Source organism: Pelophylax lessonae (assembly GCF_965119305.1).
Source record: "Pelophylax lessonae genome assembly, chromosome: 7".
Taxonomy (NCBI): Eukaryota; Metazoa; Chordata; class Amphibia; order Anura; family Ranidae; genus Pelophylax; species Pelophylax lessonae.
The window spans coordinates 45698188-45717631 of NC_138774.1; the positions used below are offsets into that span (position 1 = coordinate 45698188).

At 43.5% G+C, this 19444-nt stretch overlaps 1 protein-coding gene and 1 long non-coding RNA gene across 2 annotated transcripts in view; both read right to left on the reverse strand.

Moving 5' to 3' along the window:
- The window catches only part of LOC309560905, a 52000-nt gene extending 34874 nt beyond the window's left edge, over positions 1 to 17126 (reverse strand). Inside the window, exons 1-3 of the long non-coding RNA XR_014225534.1 lie at positions 17006 to 17126; positions 8213 to 8254; positions 2169 to 2208 (exon numbers count right to left, since the gene is read on the reverse strand). This is a non-coding gene — a long non-coding RNA (uncharacterized lncRNA). The remainder of the gene's footprint in view (positions 1 to 2168; positions 2209 to 8212; positions 8255 to 17005) is intronic.
- LOC309560897 (class I histocompatibility antigen, F10 alpha chain-like) overlaps positions 1 to 19444 on the reverse strand; it is a 401810-nt gene that overhangs the window by 176930 nt on the left and 205436 nt on the right. The gene's annotated exons all lie outside the window — the stretch shown is intronic.

Genomic DNA, 19444 nt, shown 5'->3' on the forward strand with positions numbered 1-19444 from the left:
AAAAAGCTAGTAGTGCAAAGAAAACACTTAGCATAAAATAAAAGTGATAAAAACAGAAGAAAGGCTGAGACTGTAGCCCCAGAACAGGGATAGCCTATCTTACTCCTAACTAGGCAGAAGATAAACTGAGTTGGGAATGCTGATAGCAGGGGGGTATTGGACCAGAGGGACAGCCCCCTATAGGTGTGTCTATGTAAATTGCTTTGTTTCTAACAAGTCTTATGCCTAGCTTGCTCCTATGGATAAGAGGTCAATACCCATTGGTAAAGACTGTATGAGTGGGCGGCGACTGTCGGAGGACGTAAGAGAAAATATATTTCCCGGAACTTGTGGCAAAATATAAAATATTCCATAGACTCGCCTAGCCTCTCGGCAAATAGCTTGGAGTGTCTACTTTGCATAATGGGGTCATTTGGTGAGGTTTTGTGCCATCTTGGAATTTTAGGGCCTCCGAAACTGTGAGAGGTAGTGCGCAGGTGAAATGAACAATTTACGCCATTAGAAAACCTGAAAGTGGTGATTGCTTTTCAGGGTCCTGTACACAGCTAGGCTCCCAAGAAGTCTCACACCTGTGGTATCCCTGTACTCAGGAGAAGCAGCAGAATGTATTTTGGGGTGTCATTCCACATATACCCATGGCATGTGTGAGCAATTTATCTTTTAGTGACAACTTTGTGTTAAAAAAAATAAATAAAAAAAAAAAATGTAATTTTTCCGAAACTTGTGGCAAAATATAAAATATTCCATGGACTCGCCATGCTTTTCAACAAATAGCTTGGGGTGTCTACTTTCCAAAATGGGGTCATTTGGGGGGTTTTGTGCTATCTTGTAATTTCAGGGCCTCTGAAACTGTGATGGGTAGTGAGGAGTAAAATCAAAAATGTATGCCATTAGAAAACCTGAAGATGGTGATTGATTTTCGGGGTCCCGTACACAGCTAGGCTCCCAAAAAGTCTCACACATGTGGTATCCCCTTACTCAGGAGAAGCAGCAGAATGTATTTTGGGGTGTCATTCCACATATACCCATGTCATGTGTGAGAAATTCATCTTTTAGTGACAACTTTGTGTTAAAAAAAAAATAAATATAAAAAAAATGTAATTTTCCCAAAACTTGTGGCAAAATATAAAATATTCCATGGACTCCCCATGCCTCTAAGCAAACAGCTTGAGGTGTCTACTTTCCAAAATGGGGTCATTTGGGGGGGGGGGGTTTGTGGTATCTTTACATTTTAGGGCCTCATAAACCGTTATAGGTAGTGAGAAAATGCAATGAAAAATGTACGCCCTTTGAAATTCTGATGGTGGGGATTGGTTTTCGGGGTCCTGTACAAAGCTGGGCTCCCAAAAAGTCTCACATATGTGGTATCCCTGTACTCAGGAGAAGTTTGTTCTGCCCTGCCATTTTAGCACTTCATGAAATGAGATAGGCAGTCAGAAATTAAAGCTGCGTAAATTCCAGTATTTACACCATAGTTTGTAGAAACTATAACTTTTGCGCAAACCAATAAAAATACGCTCATTGAGATTTTTTTTGTCAAAGACATGTAGCTTAATACATTTTGGCCAAAATATATGACATAAATTGAGCATATTGGATATTTTTTAAAAGACAAAAGTTGAAAATGTAATTTTTTCTAAAAAGTTTCGCTCTTTTTTTATTAATAACGCAAAAAATAAAAAGCGTAGAGGTGATCAAATACTACCAAAAGAAAGCTCTGTTTTTGGGAAAAAAAGGACGTAAATTTTGTTTGGGTACAGCATTGCATGACCGCGCAATTGTCAGTTAAAGTCACGCAGTGCCAAGCTGAAAAAAGGGCTCTGGTCTTTGAGCAGCCAAATCCTCCGGGGCTTAAGTGGTTAAACTACTACTCAGGTTGGCAATAGATGTGAGCTTCAATGAGGCGTCTACTGAGAAGAGCAGCGAAATAATTTGTTCAAGGTGGTGATAAGGTAACACATGAAATAAAATAAAATAGGGCTGTAGTTACATAAAGAGGTAATGTTAATTTCACTGGGATAAAGAATAATGCCACAGCAATGTGATAATCATTGACACGTAATACAAACATAAGTGGTACTGTACATACCACATAAATAGACAAGAGACATAAACTTATAATAAGAAATACAAAGCAGACAGCCGGGTAATGATATTCAGGGACTCACATTTAGTTGCTGGATGAATTAGAGGCATTCTCTTAATTGTCTGCAGAAAGAAAGTGTTGGTAAATACGGTTATTTTCAGCTCATAGAAATATGAGTGTCTGTCCTCATAGAACTTCTGTAAGGTCTCATGCACACAGATAGTTTGGCCCATCAGTGTCACTTCCCACAGGAATCCTGTGATTGGGGCATACATCTACGCACAGTGTATTCCAACATGTCATAGATTTGATAGGCTGCTGGAAGCAGGACAGGATGCTGCACCTGTGCCTTCCAGGAGTCCAAAAACACAGAGATTTGATGCTGATGGGCTAAAGCACCCCTGTGCATGTATCCTAACCAATCAGAGAACATTCTGAAGACAGCTGGTAAGTCACTGACATCTACTGCACATATATATATAACTTGGCAATTAGGGAATATACTGTATATCTAGAACAGGTGATGGGGGAGCCAACACCACATTTGTATTACTTCATGCTGAGTAAAACTTTTCTTTTCTTCCCCACAATGTTCCCCTCACCTGTCATTCTGTCATTTACACCGGTCACTGTCACTGTAGTATCTTAAAAAAAATCTCATATCTACAGAGAATCATAGGGATACTTACAGTAACTCTCCAACTACCTGCAGCTTTCCCTGGTTTCTCCTGATGATCTCACCATCACTAATGTATACTGTAATGAGTAGAAGTAAGCTTTCCTTTGCTTTTCTGCAGGCAGGGCTGGCCCTACCATGGGTCCTGTTGGGTCCATTGGACCCAGGCGGAACTTTGAGAGGGGCAGCAAAATTGACACCCAAGATTTTTTTTTTCCAGCAGTTTTGTGTGTCGCCAGTTTGCGACATGTTATGGGCGGCGTTTTCCCATCTCATACTGCCGCGTGTCTCCTCTGGGGAACATCCTTCTAGGTGGCGGGCGCAGCAAACACAGAAGTGAAAGGAGGACAGACAGCGGGTGTTTGGTGGACCGGTCCAGTGGCGAGTTATTGAAGAAGATAACAGTATGTACAGGTCCCTCTCAAAAAATTAGCATATTGTAAAAAAGTTCATTATTTTCTGTAATGTACTGCTAAACATTAGACTTTCATATATTTTAGATTCATTACACACAACTGAAGTAGTGCAAGCCTTTTATTGTTTTAATATTGATGATTTTGGCATACAGCTCATAAAAACCCAAAATTCCTATCTCAAAAAATTTGCATATTTCATTCGACCAATAAAAGAAAAGTGTTTTAAATACAAAAAAAGTCAACCTTCAAATAATTATGTTCAGTTATGCACTCAATACTTGGTCGGGAATCCTTTTGCAGAAATGACTGCTTCAATGCGGCGTGGCATGGAGGCAATCAGTCTGTGGCACTGCTGAGGTGTTATGGAGGCCCAGGATGCTTCGATAGCGGCCTTGAGCTCATCCAGAGTGTTGGGTCTTGCGTCTCTCAACTTTCTCTTCACAACATCCCACAGATTCTCTATGGGGTTCAGGTCAGGAGAGTTGACAGGCCAATTGAGCACAGTAATACCATGGTCAGTAAACCATTTACCAGTGGTTTTGGCACTGTGAGCAGGTGCCAGGTCGTGCTGAAAAATGAAATCTTCATCTCCATAAAGCTTTTCAGCAGATGGAAGCATGAAGTGCTCCAAAATCTCCTGATAGCTAGCTGCATTGACCCTGCCCTTGATAAAACACAGTGGACCAACACCAGCAGCTGACATGGCACCCCAGACCATCACTGACTGTGGGTACTTGACACTGGACTTCATGCATTTTGGCATTTCCCTCTCCACAATCTTCCTCAGGGTCCGGTCACCTCTTCTCGTTGTGCATCGTTTTCTGCCACACTTTTTCCTTCCCACAGACTTCCCACTGAGGTGCCTTGATACAGCACTCTGGGAACAGCCTATTCATTCAGAAATTTCTTTCTGTGTCTTACCCTTTTGCTTGAGGGTGTCAATCATGGCCTTCTGGACAGCAGTCAGGTCGGCAGTCTTACCCATGATTGCGGTTTTGAGTAATGAACCAGGCTGGGAGTTTTTAAAAGCCTCAGGAATCTTTTGCAGGTGTTTAGAGTTAATTAGTTGATTCAGATGATTAGGTTAATAGCTCGTTTAGAGAACCTTTTCATGATATGCTAATTTTTTTAGATAGGAATTTTGGATTTTCATGAGCTGTATGCCAAAATCATCAATATTAAAACAATAAAAGGCTTGCACTACTTCAGTTGTGTGTAATGAATCTAAAATATATGAAAGTCTAATGTTTATCAGTACATTACAGAAAATAATGAACTTTATCACAATATGCAAATTTTTGGAGAGGGACCTGTATATTATTTTCTAAATGTTATATTTATATAAAATAATGGATGTAGGGGCCTTTTGGTGGGCGTGATTTTTTTTTTTTGAGAGGGTGTGTGGGAAGAGAGGGGGGGGGGGCAGCATCTCTTTCTTTCTTGGACCCAGGCAGCACAATGTCTTGGGCCAGCAATGTCTGCAGGTATGACATTTGTACAGATACATTATTGTGTAAACTAAATCACTTTACCTCCGGGGTGATCAATACATCTATATGTACAAAGGGGTTGATTTACTAAAGACAAATAGACTGTGCACGTTGCAAAGTGCAGTTGCTCCGAGACTTAGTAAATGAGGAAAGCTTCACTTTGAAAAGAATACCCAATCACATCCAAGGAAAGTAAAAAAAACCCTGCATTTTTGCTTGCACGATTGGATGATGGAAGTCAGCAGAGCTTCTGCTCATTAACTAAGCATTGGGGCAACTGCACTTGCAGAGTTCACAGTCTATTTGTGAAGCACCCTCCTAGGTAGGTGCTACACATGGGCAGTCCCAGGGGGTAAAACCCTCTCTCCCTGCTATAGGATGTCAGTTTTGTATCAAAGCAGTGTCAGAGAAAACAATACTAACCCAACTTATTAATAGAGGAATGGGTACTGCATCCGTCAATGAACTTCAGAGAAAAGGATTTTACGGTAAGACAAAAATCCAATTTTCTCTATCGCAGTCTTCTTGTTCTCAATAGCAGTAGGGATGTCCCAAAGCAGTGCCATAAAAACATGAGGGGGTGGGAACAGCAGAAAATAAGTCCAAGGCTGAACCACAGCCAATCAGACAACGCAGGACCCATCAGAACAATAAGATGAGACCCACCTGAAAAAACATTAAAACACCCTCAAACAGCAGCCTGCAAAACTTTGCGACCAAAGGAGGCATCTGCAGATGCCAGCACATCCACCTTAAAAAACTTTGTAAAGGTATGAACAGACGACCAGATAGCCGCCTTGCAAACCTGAACCACAGATGCCTGATGGCGAAAGGCCCAGGAAGCACTAAGTAGAATGCGCCTTAACAGGAAAAGATGGAACCTGACCCTTAATGGTATAAGCCTGCACAACCGTCTGTCTGATCCATCTAGAAATAGTCGCAGCAGACACAGGTAGCCCTTTCTTTGGTCTATCCGTGAGTACAAAGAGCGAATCTGACTTTCAAATAGACTCAGTAGTCACCAAGTACACCCTGATAGCCCGAACCACATCCAAAGTATGCAATGCAAATTTCTTCAGATGTTTAGGCTTAGGACACAAGGATGGTAACACAATTTCCCTTTTTTAAAAGGAAACCGAAACCACCTTTGGAAGGAAGGACGGATCTGGACGAAGTACCACTTTATCTCTGTGAACCACCAGATAGAGAGAACGACATGACAACGCCGCCAGTTCCGACCCAGAAGTAATAGCCACCAAAAAGGCCACCTTCTGTGATAAAGTAAGCAGGGGAATCTCCCGAAATATTTTCAAAGGGAGGTTCCTGAAGAACCAACAGCACCAAAATAAGATCCGAAGGTGGCAACAGAGGCCACACCAGAGGAACCAAGTGTCGCACCCCATGGATAAAGCTACGTACCAGGGAATGGGTGGCTAATGGCCTTTGGAAGAAAATTGCCAAGGCCGAGACCTGACCCTTAATAGTACTCAAGGCCAATTTTTGCTCAACACCCCGTTGAAGAAAAGCCAAGATCCGAGCCACCGAGTAAGAGCAAGGAGAAACTCCAAGAGGCTCACACCAGCAATATACGACTTCCACGTGCGATGATAGATCTTTCTAGAAGTCGCTTTTCTTGTTTTAAGCCAAGTAGGAATCACAGAAGCAGACAGACAATCCCCTGTCCTTCAGCACCTGGCTTTCAACAGCCAAGCTGTCAAAGCCAGCGACCGTAAAGCAGGATGGAAGATTGGTCTTTGAGACAGCAGATCCTCTCTGAGAGGAAGTCTCCAAGGAACGTCTGTGACTAGCCTGACCAGGTCAGCATACCAAACCCGACCAGGCCATTCTGGAGCCACAAGTATGACTGGAATCCCTTCTGTCTCGATCCTGCGAAGAAGTTTCGGCAACAATTTAAGCAAAGGAAACACATACATCAGCCGATAGTGACCCCACCGAGCCACCAGCGCGTCTGTGGCGTCTGCCAGAGGGTCCCGAGAACTGGCCACAAACCTCTGCACTTTCCTGTTGCTCCGAGATGCCAACAGATCCACGTCTGGAGTGCCCCAACAAAAGCATAGTTGCTGGAACACCTCCGGATGGAGAGACCATGCCCCTGGAGCCAAGGTCTGCTGACTGAGGTAATCAGTCCCAGAACTCATACAAGTCCGAAGGGACGACCATTTGCTGGACAGCAATAGCTTAATCGCAGACTGGAGTTTTTGAAGCTTGTCCAGGGGAAGAAACACCCTGGCTGAGGACTAGTCCAAAGTCAGGCCCAGATAGTCCAGCCTCATGGAAGTAACCAGGGACTACTTCTGGAGATTCACAATCCACCCAAACTCCTCCAGTGTTCTCATGCTGATCTCTAAGTTTGTCACCAGCGCGTTGGGAGATTCCGCACGGAGAAGCAGATCGTCCTGGTAACCCAGGACCGATATCCCCCGCTGGCGTAACAAAGCCGGGACCGGAGCCAACACCTTTGGGAAGACCCGAGGAGCAGAGGCGAGACCAAAGGGTAACACCACAAACTGACAGTGATCCTCTCCCACAGCAAAACATAGAAACCGCTGATGTCTTGCACATATCCGCTTAGGCACCCCAGGGGGACACTTTGGGCGGTCCCACTCTGTTTTGACCATGTTGTCAAAATACGCGGGAAGGGGGAAAACCTTAACCGCTCTGGATGGCTTGTGAGTGCCAATAGTAACCTGTGCCTCAGTCACAGTCGTGTCCTCAATTTTCAGGGTCTCACACACAGATACAACCAGTGCGTCCACCACTGCTCTTCTTGTGCGGTGGCGGAGGGAGTGGTGACAGTATGTAAACAATAAAACAAAAATTGTGAAAAAAGAAAAACATTTTTTTTTTGCAATTTCTTCTTCATTTTGCAAAAAAATGAAGACAAAAATGACAGCATCCAAAAACTTGCCATGCCTCTTACTAAATACCTTGGACAGTCTACTTTCGGGCCTCAAGAAATTAGATTCTATACATATACACATACACACCATAGTTTGTGGACTCTATACTTTCCTACAGACTAAATAATATAAACTTATATGGGTTTTTTTAATTAAATAAATTGAGAAGAATACATTTTGGCCTACATTTATGAATAACAATTATTTATTTGCAAAATTGTATAACAGAAATAAAAAGAAAAACACTTTTATTTTTTAAATATTCAGTCTGTTGAAGCAAAAAATCAAAAAACTCAGTGGCGATTAAATACCACCAAAAGAAAGCTCTATTTATGTGAAAAAAAATGATAAAAATGTCATATGGGTACAGTATTGCATGACTGCGCAATTGTCATTCAAGTGCAACAGCGCAGAAAGCTGAAAGTTGCCCTGGGCAGAATGGAGGTGAAATTGCCCGGTACTGAAGTGGTTAATTATAATAAAAGCTCACATTATAGGAGGAATATTAACCTCACATGCTACACTCAATATCAGATCAATATCCATCACCCCTACAGCTCAGCTTCTATAGTATAATCACACTGTAGAGGGGGACAAAACACATAAAAAATATAATTACTTACTGGGAGTTGGAACATAAATTTTGCGATCACCGGGCGTCTTTCCTAAAGTAAAACAGAATTTGATACATTAGGAACCAGAAGCAGGAAATTGTTTTTGAAACCCTTCATATATAAGAAGTCTCATATACAGTATATCTTCAACTAATTAACACAATTCAACAAGTATACCATCTCTATCCTGAATTTATTGGTATTTCATTTTTAATGATGTGGAGACCTTCTGATGGTTTATACTGATGTTAGATTTCCTGTTCCAAATTACATCAACAGTCCTCAAAAATGACCCTAAACTTTTGAAGATATTATTGAACAAAACCAGTAAAATATCTGCACTAAAGCGGTTATTCTTTTCTCAAATTGAAATTCCAGTTTGTATACATCTCAGGAAAAATGGAGAAAAATATACTGTATTGAAGTGCCAATTTTAAAACTGGTGTGTGGGAAGCAGTTGCAATGGCGTGCCCCCCCTCCCCCCTTGTCCTAAGGCCTGGGATCCCTCCATCTGTGTGCCTGTGTTACCAGAGCCACCCTGGACTTCACTGTGAGGGACGCTGTTTTTTGAGGATAATAGCAAGTAGCTCTTTTTGCTGTGAACAGTTTTACTGAAGTGTTGATTCTCAGCCAGACTTGCTGTGTATAGAGACTATGCTATGCAGCCACATGTTACAAACAGGTGAACTCTATTTACTAATTGGGTGACTTCTGAAGGCAACTGGTTCCTCTAGATTTTAGTTGGGGGTATCAGAGTAAAGGGGGCTGAATACAAATGCATGTCACACTTATCAGATATTTTTTTATAAAAAATGTAGAAAAACAATTATAATTTTCCCTCCACTTTACAATTATGTGCCACTTTGTGTTGGTCTATCACAGGGGTGGGGAACCTTTTTTCTACCAAGGGCCATTTGGATTTTTGTAACATAATTCGGGGGCCTTACAAAATGTATGCATAAATGTAATAGGCATTGCTTTGCGGCAAAAAACGCTGTAAAAAATTGCATGACTTTGAGGTCACAAAAGTGTGAAAGGGGCCTTCAGTAATCAAGGTATAGTGTGCCCCCTTTCAATGCAGACTGACCACAGCGTGCCCCCCTTTCAATGCAGAGTGACCACAGCATGCCCCCTTTCAATGCAGACTGACCACAGCGTGCCCCGCTTTCATGACATTGGCCGAGGAGGAGGCGGATCCGTGAGACAGTAGCGAATTTTCATTCGCTATTGTCACACAAATGGGTGGGCTCGAGGCGCACTGCTCTGCGCCTCGGGTCCACCCTTTTCTGAGATTCACAGTGTCAGAACGGAGCCATCGGCTCCTTCTGACACAGCGGCACGGAGGGGCGGATCGCAACGATTGTGCGGGCCGGACAGAAGGATCGTGCGGGCCGAAGGTTCCCCACCCCTGGTCTATCGCATAAAATCATAATAAAATAAATTTATGTTTTTGGTTGTAACATGACAAAATGTGGAAAATTTCAAAGGGGTGTGAATACTTTTTCAAGGCACTGTATCTTAGCGCACTATATAGGAGAAACATGACAAAATGTGGAAAATTTCAAAGGGGTGTGAATACTTTTTCAAGGCACTGTATCTTAGCGCACTATATAGGAGAAACAGAAAAGGTAGAGTACAATACACTGCAATACTTCCAGCATAATCTCTAGTCCTGAAATGTGTCAAACATGAAGCAAAAGGATATAAAGTAAACATATAGGTATGACACAGAGCAGACAAACATCTGTATGTATAAAACTTCAAACTAGTGTACCCCTATGCGGGCAATATCTTAAGTGCATCGTCCATCACTCAGTAAAAATACAGAACAGATAATAAATGCAGTGGCTGCTTTGTCCCCTCCGTCCAAAGATAGCAAAGTTAAACGATTAGAGCAGTTCTAAATAGGATCAGATATCATAGCCAACATATAGAGTCAATCGTGTCTTGAGTGTCTAGCCGTGGGCCCCATATCTTCGTAAACTTACGAGGACAGCCTCTTGCCTCAAACGTTAACTTATAGAGTGGGAGTGTTTGATTAAAAAGGTGTTTCCACAACCCAAGGTGTAGGACCTCCGTGCGAGTCCAATGTTTTAACCTTCTCACATCCGCGCTACAGCCTATATACGGCTGCAGCGCGGACTTGAATTTTCGGGAGGCCGTTTTTAAACGGCCTCCCATAAACATGCCCGCCGCGCGCTCCCGCGAGCGCGCATCGGGCAGAAGCTGTGTTGGCCGTGTCCCTTGGACACAGCCAATCACAGATCGAGACGAATAGCCAATCACAGCGGCCATTCGTCACGATCGAGGCATCCAATGAGAGATGATCTCATATGTAAACATTTGAGATCATCACTCATTGCCAGCTCTCCCTCCTCACAGACTGCAGTGTGAGGAGAGGAGAGATCGTAAGTGTAAAAAAAGTGCCCACCATTGCCCACCAGTGATCACCAGTGCCCACCAGTGTGCCCACCAGTGTTCCCACCAGTGTGCCATCAGTGTGCCCAGTCTCATCAGTGCCCACCAGTGTGCCCACCAGTGTGCCCACCAGTGCCCACCAGTGTGCCCACCTGTGCCCATCAGTGCCTGCCCAGTGCTCATCAGTGCCGCCCAGTGCTCATCACTGCCGCCCAGTGCTCATCAGTGCCGCCCAGTGCCCACCAGTGTGCCCATCAGTGCCCGCCCAGTGCTCATCAGTGTCGCCCAGTGCTCATCAGTGCCGCCCAGTGCTCATCAGTGCCGTCCAGTGCTCATCAGTGCCGCCCAGTGCTCATCAGTGCCGTCCAGTGCTCATCAGTGCCGCCCAGTGCTCATAAGTGTGCCCAGTGCCCACCAGTGTGCCCATCAGTGCCGCCCAGTGCTCATCAGTGCCGTCCAGTGCTCATCAGTGCCGCCCAGTGCTCATCAGTGCCGCCCAGTGCTCATAAGTGTGCCCAGTGCCCACCAGTGTGCCCATCAGTGCCGCCCAGTGCTCATCAGTGTCACCGTGCCCATCAGTGTCACCAACGATGGCAAAAAAAATTTTCTCAGCCGAGGAGGCCTTCAATATAATCAGTGAGGACATGGACAGGGAGCTTTCTGCTTCGGAATCTTCGGAGTCAGAGTCTGACTCCGAAGTAAATTACGAGTCGGTCATTAGCAGCGGGACGCAGACCGACTCCGACGAGGAGGAATACTGCCCGCCTGCCAAACGAAGGCGTTCTGGTGAGGAGGAGGCAGTGCCATCCACCAGCTTCGCAGTGCCATCCACCAGCTCCGCAGTGCCATCCACCAGCTCCACAGTGCCATCCACCAGCACCACAGTGCCTCGGCAAGAAAGGCCAAGCTCAAGTGGGGTGTCACCTCGCCCCCAAAGGGTTAGGACCAACGCCAGCCTTCCCTATGCCCTTCTGAACCCCCTGTGGCTTCCTCCCAACTCAGGAGAAGCCATCATCCCCCCTTTCACTGCCCAGCCAGGAGTCCAGGTCAACACTGAGAACTTTGCCCCAATTGACTACTTCCGTTTAATTTTTACGGAGGACCTGCTGACGTCCATTGTGGCCCAGTGCAACCTGTATGCACATCAATTTATCCAGAGTAACCCCACATCTTTTTATTCCCGTCCCTTTGAGTGGAGAGACCTAACGGTGGAGGAGTTCAAGATATTTTTAGGCCTCACCCTCAACATGGGACTCAATAAAAAAAACGAACTGCAAGCATATTGGTCAACCAAACCAATCTACCATATGCCCATCTACTCTGCAGTAATGCCCAGGGCCAGGTATCTGATGATCATGAGGTTCCTACATTTCAACGACAATACCCAGTGCCCTCCCCAAAATTCCCCAGCATTTGACAAGCTGTTCAAAATTCGGCCACTTCTAAATTATTTTTCAGAAATATTCCCTCAATTATTTACCCCAGACCAAAATATATGTGTGGATGAGTCCCTTGTGAAATTTACTGGCAGGCTGGGCATCAAACAATTCATTCCCAGCAAACGGGCCCGCTATGGGGTGAAGCTTTACAAACTATGTGACCGAGCCACAGGGTACACATATGCCTTCAGGGTGTACGAAGGGAAGGACACCCAGCTGCATCCCCCTGAATGTCCGGACTACATGGGATCAAGCGGGAAAGTCGTTTGGGACCTCATTTACCCCCTCCTTGAAAAAGGCTACCACCTGTACGTAGACAATTTCTACACCAGTTTGCCCCTGTTCCGAAACCTTCACAGAAAGAAGACTCCTGCATGTGGCACGGTCCGAAAAAAACGGAAAGGCTTTCCTCAAAGGCTAGTAAACACCAAGCTGAGAAGAGGGGAGACAGCGAGTCTGAGAAATGAGGAAGTTCTGGCTGTGAAGTGGAGGGACAGAAGAGACGTGTACATGTTGTCTTCGATCCACAATGACAACTATGTGGAATCCCGACGAAGGAATGGCCCAGTCCGAAAGCCAACATGTGTACATGAGTACAACTTATTCATGGGGGGAGTGGATTTCAACGACCAAATGATGGAACCCTATCTACCCACAAGACGTACCTATCATTGGTACAAAAAAGTAGCAATTTATATTTTTCATTTGGCCATATACAATTCCTACATTTTATACCGCAAATCCACCGAAAGCCCCCAACCCTTCCTTTATTACCTGGAGGAAATCTTCACAACCCTCATATTTCCAAACGGCCCACCAGAAAACATTAGATCTGACGTAATAAGCAGACTGTCTGAACGCCATTTTCCAAGTAAAATCCCTCCCACACAAAGAGACCAAAAACGGCAGAAAAAATGTAGGGTGTGTACCAAGGCAGGAATTCGAAAAGACACCCGCTATTACTGTCCCCAGTGTCCTTCCCAACCAGGCCTCTGTGTAGACGACTGTTTCCGCCGTTACCATACTTGTCTAAATTATTAGTATGGTAAACGTAGTCCTCCGCTTTCACCCCTTATGCCACTGTATACTCCTGAAATGACCCTGGACTGTTATACAACGACGCCTTTGCCTGCTGATTTTGTACCTATGTCTGCCTGCTCCGGAACTGACCCTGGCCTGTTTTTTGACCATGCTTCTGCCTGCTGATTCTGTTCATACCTCTGCCTGATCTGGAACTGACCCTGGACTGTTATTTGACCACGCCTTTGCCTGCCGATTTTGTACCTACCTCTGCCTGCTCTGGAACTGACCCTGGACTGTTTGACCACGATTTTTGCCTGCCTCTGGAAGTAGTGGGATTCATACCACAGGGGTCTCGCATATGTGAGGGGACCAGAAATGTTTTTCTGGATGAAGAAAACAATTTTTTTTGTTTTTCTTCTTCTCAGATTAGGGTCTGGATCCCGGAGGCTTTAAAGCGATTTGGGTGGGAGAAGCCTCTACCCCTGTCCCCATTCTATCCCGACAGAGGCCCTACTTCTGCCTGCCGGACTTACTGCCATCATGCCTCTGCCTGCCGCATGCACTGACACTGGACTGGTATCCTTGCCTGGAGAATTGCATGCACTGTTGCTGATCAAGTCCCTGCCTGCTGCCTGGACTCAACTCCTGTGGACAACTGCGCTTCTAAAACTACAGGTAAGCTTTTGTTTACCCTTTGCTCAGCAGAATGTATTGTGGGGTGTAATTCATGGTAATTCATGGTATGTGCATGCTATGTGTCTTTGCATGTTGGGCCTCTGTATGTGACCTGACTGCGTAAAAGTCTCACACATGTGGTATCGCCATACTCAGGAGAAGTAGCAGAATGTATTTTGGGGTGTCATTTTTGCTATGTACATGCTATGTGTTGGAAATATCTTATAAATGGACAACTTTGTGTAAAAAAAATGCGTTTTCATTTTTTTTTCCACATTTTCCGAAAGATTCTGGAAAAAAATGACATGTTCAAAAGACTCATTATGCCTCATAGATTATACGTTGGGGTGTTTGCTTTCCAAAATGGGGTCATTTAGTGGGCTTTTTCATTGTGCTGGTGCTCCAGGGCCTTCAAAAGTGTAATAGGTGGTTGAGAAATGAAAAGTGTATTTTATGCTCCGAGAACGCCTGGAGGTGCTACTTCAATGTTGGACCTCTGTATGTGACCTGGCTGTAAAAAAGTCTCACACATGTGGTATCGCCATACTCAGGAGGAGTAGCAGAATGTATTTTGGGGGGTCATTTTTGCTATGTACATGCTATGTGTTGGAAATATCTTATAAATGGACAACTTTGTGTAAAAAAAATGCGTTTTCATTTTTTTTCCACATTTTCCGAAAGATTCTGGAAAAAAATGACATGTTCAAAAGACTCATTATGCCTCATAGATTATACGTTGGGGTGTTTGCTTTCCAAAATGGGGTCATTTAGTGGGCTTTTTCATTGTGCTGGTGCTCCAGGGCCTTCAAAAGTGTAATAGGTGGTTGAGAAATGAAAAGTGTATTTTATGCTCCGAGAACGCCTGGAGGTGCTACTTCAATGTTGGACTTCTGTATGTGGCCTGGCTGTAAAAAAGTCTCACACATGTGGTATCGCCATACTCAGGAGGAGTAGCAGAATGTATTTTGGGGTGTCATTTTTGCTATGTACATGCTATGTGTTGGAAATATCTTATAAATGGACAACTTTGTGTAAAAAAAATGCGTTTTCATTTTTTTTCCACATTTTCCGAAAGCTTCTGGAAAAAAATGACATGTTCAAAAGACTCATTATGCCTCATAGATTATACGTTGGGGTGTTTGCTTTCCAAAATGGGGTCATTTAGTGGGCTTTTTCATTGTGCTGGTGCTCCAGGGCCTTCAAAAGTGTAATAGGTGGTTGAGAAATGAAAAGTGTATTTTATGCTCCGAGAACGCCTGGAGGTGCTACTTCAATGTTGGACTTCTGTATGTGGCCTGGCTGTAAAAAAGTCTCACACATGTGGTATCGCCATACTCAGGAGGAGTAGCAGAATGTATTTTGGGGTGTCATTTTTGCTATGTACATGCTATGTGTTGGAAATATCTTATAAATGGACAACTTTGTGTAAAAAAAATGCGTTTTCATTTTTTTTCCACATTTTCCGAAAGATTCTGGAAAAAAATGACATGTTCAAAAGACTCATTATGCCTCATAGATTATACGTTGGGGTGTTTGCTTTCCAAAATGGGGTCATTTAGTGGGCTTTTTCATTGTGCTGGTGCTCCAGGGCCTTCAAAAGTGTAATAGGTGGTTGAGAAATGAAAAGTGTATTTTATGCTCCGAGAACGCCTGGAGGTGCTACTTCAATGTTGGACTTCTGTATGTGGCCTGGCTGTAAAAAAGTCTCACACATGTGGTATCGCCATACTCAGGAGGAGTAGCAGAATGTGTTTTGGGGTGTAGTTGTAAGTATTCATATGCCATGTGAGAGAAATAACCTGTTGAATATGACAATTTTGTAAAAAAAAAAAAAAAAAATTAATTTTGCAAAGAATTGTGGGAAAAAATGACAACTTCAAAAAACTCACCATGCCTCTTATTAAATACCTTGGAATGTCTACTTTCCAAAAAGGGGTCATTTGGGGGTCATTTGTACTTTCCTGGCTTGTTAGGGTCTCAAGAAGTGAGATAGGCTGTCAGTACATTAGGTGTGATCAATTTTCAATGATTAGCACCATAACTTGTAGACTCTCTAACTTTCACGCAGACCAAATAATGTACACTTATTTGGGTTATTTTTACCAAAGATATGTAGAAGTATACATTTTGGCCAAAATTTATGAAGAAAAATTACTAATTTGCAAAATTTTATAACAGAAACTAAAAAAAAAACGTTTTTTTTTTAAATTTGCGGCCTTTTTTCATTTATAGCGCACAAAATAAAAAGCCCAGCGGTGAATAAATACCATCAAAAGAAAGCTCTATTTCTATGAAAAAAAAGGACGAAAAATTTATATGGGTTGAGTGTTGCATGACCGCGCAATTGTCATTCAAAGTGTGAGAGCACTGAAAGCTAAAAATTGGTCTGGATGGGAAGGGGGTTTAAGTGCAAAGTAGGCAAGTGGTTAAAATTGTATGCAGCCACGTTACCCTGACTGAGCCACAGACATTGCTGTGAAGAATCCATGTTTGTGCAGCTTTCATAATCTATTCTGTATTATTCTGCAGTATATGTGTGCTCTTTGTCATTCTGAACCTGTTTCGCATTATAGATTCTAACATTGTACCTATGGACTGCACGTTACAGTCACTCCATGTCTGGCCAATTACCAATTCTGTTACAACTTTAAAATCTAAAATACTGAACTAAGGACTGTAACTGGAGAGTTTGTTTTTAGAAATGTTTGATAACAGAACCATATGTAGGATTTTTATTCGCCCCCCTCTGTGCCGGAACTTCATTTTTCTCCTCTTCTTCAGAGCCACGCCTCGAAACCCGTCAGGCCACGGGGGTCTTCAGTTTCTGTTGTACATGTTGACACAAATTGGATGGAACTATGCTGAGATCTGTGATGCGCTTTTAACAATTGCAACTTTGTGAGTATAATACTTACCATGTTTTTAAAACAATAAATTATTTGTCTCAGGATAATGCACTAGGTCAAAGCGCCCTCTGTGTGTTTTTGTATGGTTGCAGTGTTGTAGACTTCCCAAGTCTTTGAGGGCAGCAAGACAGTGGCTATTCGCTTTCAAGTGTAATGAAGATTTAAACATATCCATCTGGAGGGGCAATTTTCCTAAGCGTAGGAGGCATTGTGTTTGCGACTACTTCATTTTTCTCCTTTGTCCATGTAAAAGGGCTTCCTACTAATCAGTCTATCAGACTCATGTCTGGTTGTCCTATATAATGAATAGAGCTCCGGTGTGTAATGTGCAGAAATCTCACCTGAACCGGAGCGTCTCCTGTATATGATGAATCCAATAATAGCACCGATAATCAGCGCTACATCAACAACCACAACAACACCGATAACAATAGGAGTATTGTTAGACTCTGCGCTGGGATCTAAAGGGAAAACACAAAAGTAACATCATTTGAGATCTACAGACAGTTTTGTGTATTTAATCCAAAAATCGACTGATTATAGTACATAGAAGCACAGTGTTCCTGCATTGTTACATCATGTCATTGCTAGTGAACATTATAATGCAATAAATTCAATATAATGGTCTATAATGATATAAAGTGTGATGGTACAGACTTACACACTTCATAAACATGTGCGCTATGTTGGTGACAGATCATAAAGGATATTCAACAGACCACCATAAACAATAACACAATTTGCTGTTTTTTCTTTGAAGAATACTCTTGATAAGATATCGAGGATATGCACCTTGCTAGTTTGGTATGTTGTATGTCTCCTGATATTGTAATCTATGCTGTATGCATTTTGTATCAAAAAAATGAATAAAGAGGAGTTTAAAAATAAAAAAGAAGTGGAAGGTATTTGGTACAACACAGACCCTCCATGGATCAGGACGTCGCTGCAAACTGGATAAAAGATCCAGGAGGAAATCGGTCAGAGAGGATACCAAGAGGCCTACAGCAACTCTGAAGCAGTTGCAGGAATTTATGACAAAGAGTGATCATTGGGTGCATGTGTCAACAATATCACAAATTCTCCACAATTATGGCGTGTATGGGAGGATTGCAAAAAAAAAAGCCACTTCTCAAGAAAGGCAACATGCCGTCACAACTGAGCTTTGCCAAAATGCACCTTGAAGATTCTGAGGCCACATGAAAAAAGGTGTTATGGTCAGATGAGTCTAAAAATCTTACCGTTAGTTTACCGGTAACGTCTTTTCTCATGAGCCTTCCAGGACGGCCCAACATGAGAGATGATAGGCTCCTCCTACCGGAAACACAATCAATTAAAACACAGTTAAAAGGCCCCACCCTTCCCTCTATCCTCAGTTGTAAAAAAGTATCTTCCACAACCAAGTTCCTTGAGGGAACCGTGTATCACAGTCAATTCATAGGCACTTACCCTTTTTAACTTGTTTGTACCCTTTGATAGGGCGGGTAGGCCGGCCGTCCTGGAAGGCTCATGAGAAAAGACGTTACCGGTAAACTAACGGTAAGATTTCTCCAATCGCCTTCCAGGACGGCCCAACATGAGAGGATACTAGATTACCCTCAGCCTACCTTAGGGTGGGACAGCTGCCTGCAAGACCTTGCGTCCAAAGGTCAGGTCCTGTTGAGACAGTACTTCTATCCTGTAATGTTTCAGGAAGGTGTTCTGGCTGTACCAAGTGGCTGCCATGCGGATCTGTTCCCAGGATGCTCCTGCTTTCTCGGCCCAAGATGTTGCTAGGGCTCTTGTAGAATGAGCTTTAACTTTAACAGGAGCTGGGACACCTGATGCCTCATAAGCGATGGTAATTGCTTGCCTGATCCATCTAGAAATTGAGGGCTTGGAAGCCTGCAATCCTTTCCTAGGTCCAGAATGAAGGACCAGAAGATGGTTTGACCTTCTAAAGTTCTTTGTCCTGTCTAAGTAGATGAGAAGAGCTCTTCTAACATCAATACAGTGGAACTTTTTCTCCTTACTGTTCTTTGGGTTGTCACAGAAGGAAGGTAAATTGATCTCCTGTACTCTGTGAAAAGGAGATGCCACCTTTGGGAGATATAGTGGATCTGGTTTTAGGACTATCCTGTCTGGGCATACAGTCATAAACGGTTCTTTGATAGAGAGGGCCTGGAGATCCCCTACTCTCCTAGCTGAAGTGATAGCCAGCAAAAACGTCAGTTTTAAAGACAACCGTTTGAGGGAAATCTGTTCCAAAGGTTCAAAGGGAGACCTAGATAACGCCTCTAGGACCCTTGTCAGGTCCCAAGGAGGGAACCTGTCTTTAGACAAAGGAGTAACTCTTTGTCTGGCTAACAAAAATCTGCTTATCAGTGGCTCTCTTGCCAGACGAGTGTCCAGGAACACCGAGAGAGCCGCAATTTGTACCCTAAGAGTGTTAATGGCCACACCCTTATCTACCCCGTCCTGTAGAAACTCTAGGATTACAGGGGTAGAGGGGGAGTCAAAGCCCCTTTGCTTACCCCAGGTACAAAACTTTTTCCATACCTTAGTGTAGATTTTCTTGGTAATAGGTTTCCTGCTCAGCAGGAGAGTATCTACAACTCTCTGTGAGCAACCTTTTGAAATTAAGAGTTGGCTTTCAGTAGCCAAGCTGCCAACTGAAAAGATTCCAGGTCTTGGCATAACACTGGACCCTGGGATAACAGGTTTTTTGAGACCGGCAGATGCCATGGGGGAATCATTGCCATGGTCTTCAGAGTGGCAAACCAAGGTCTTCTTGGCCACCAAGG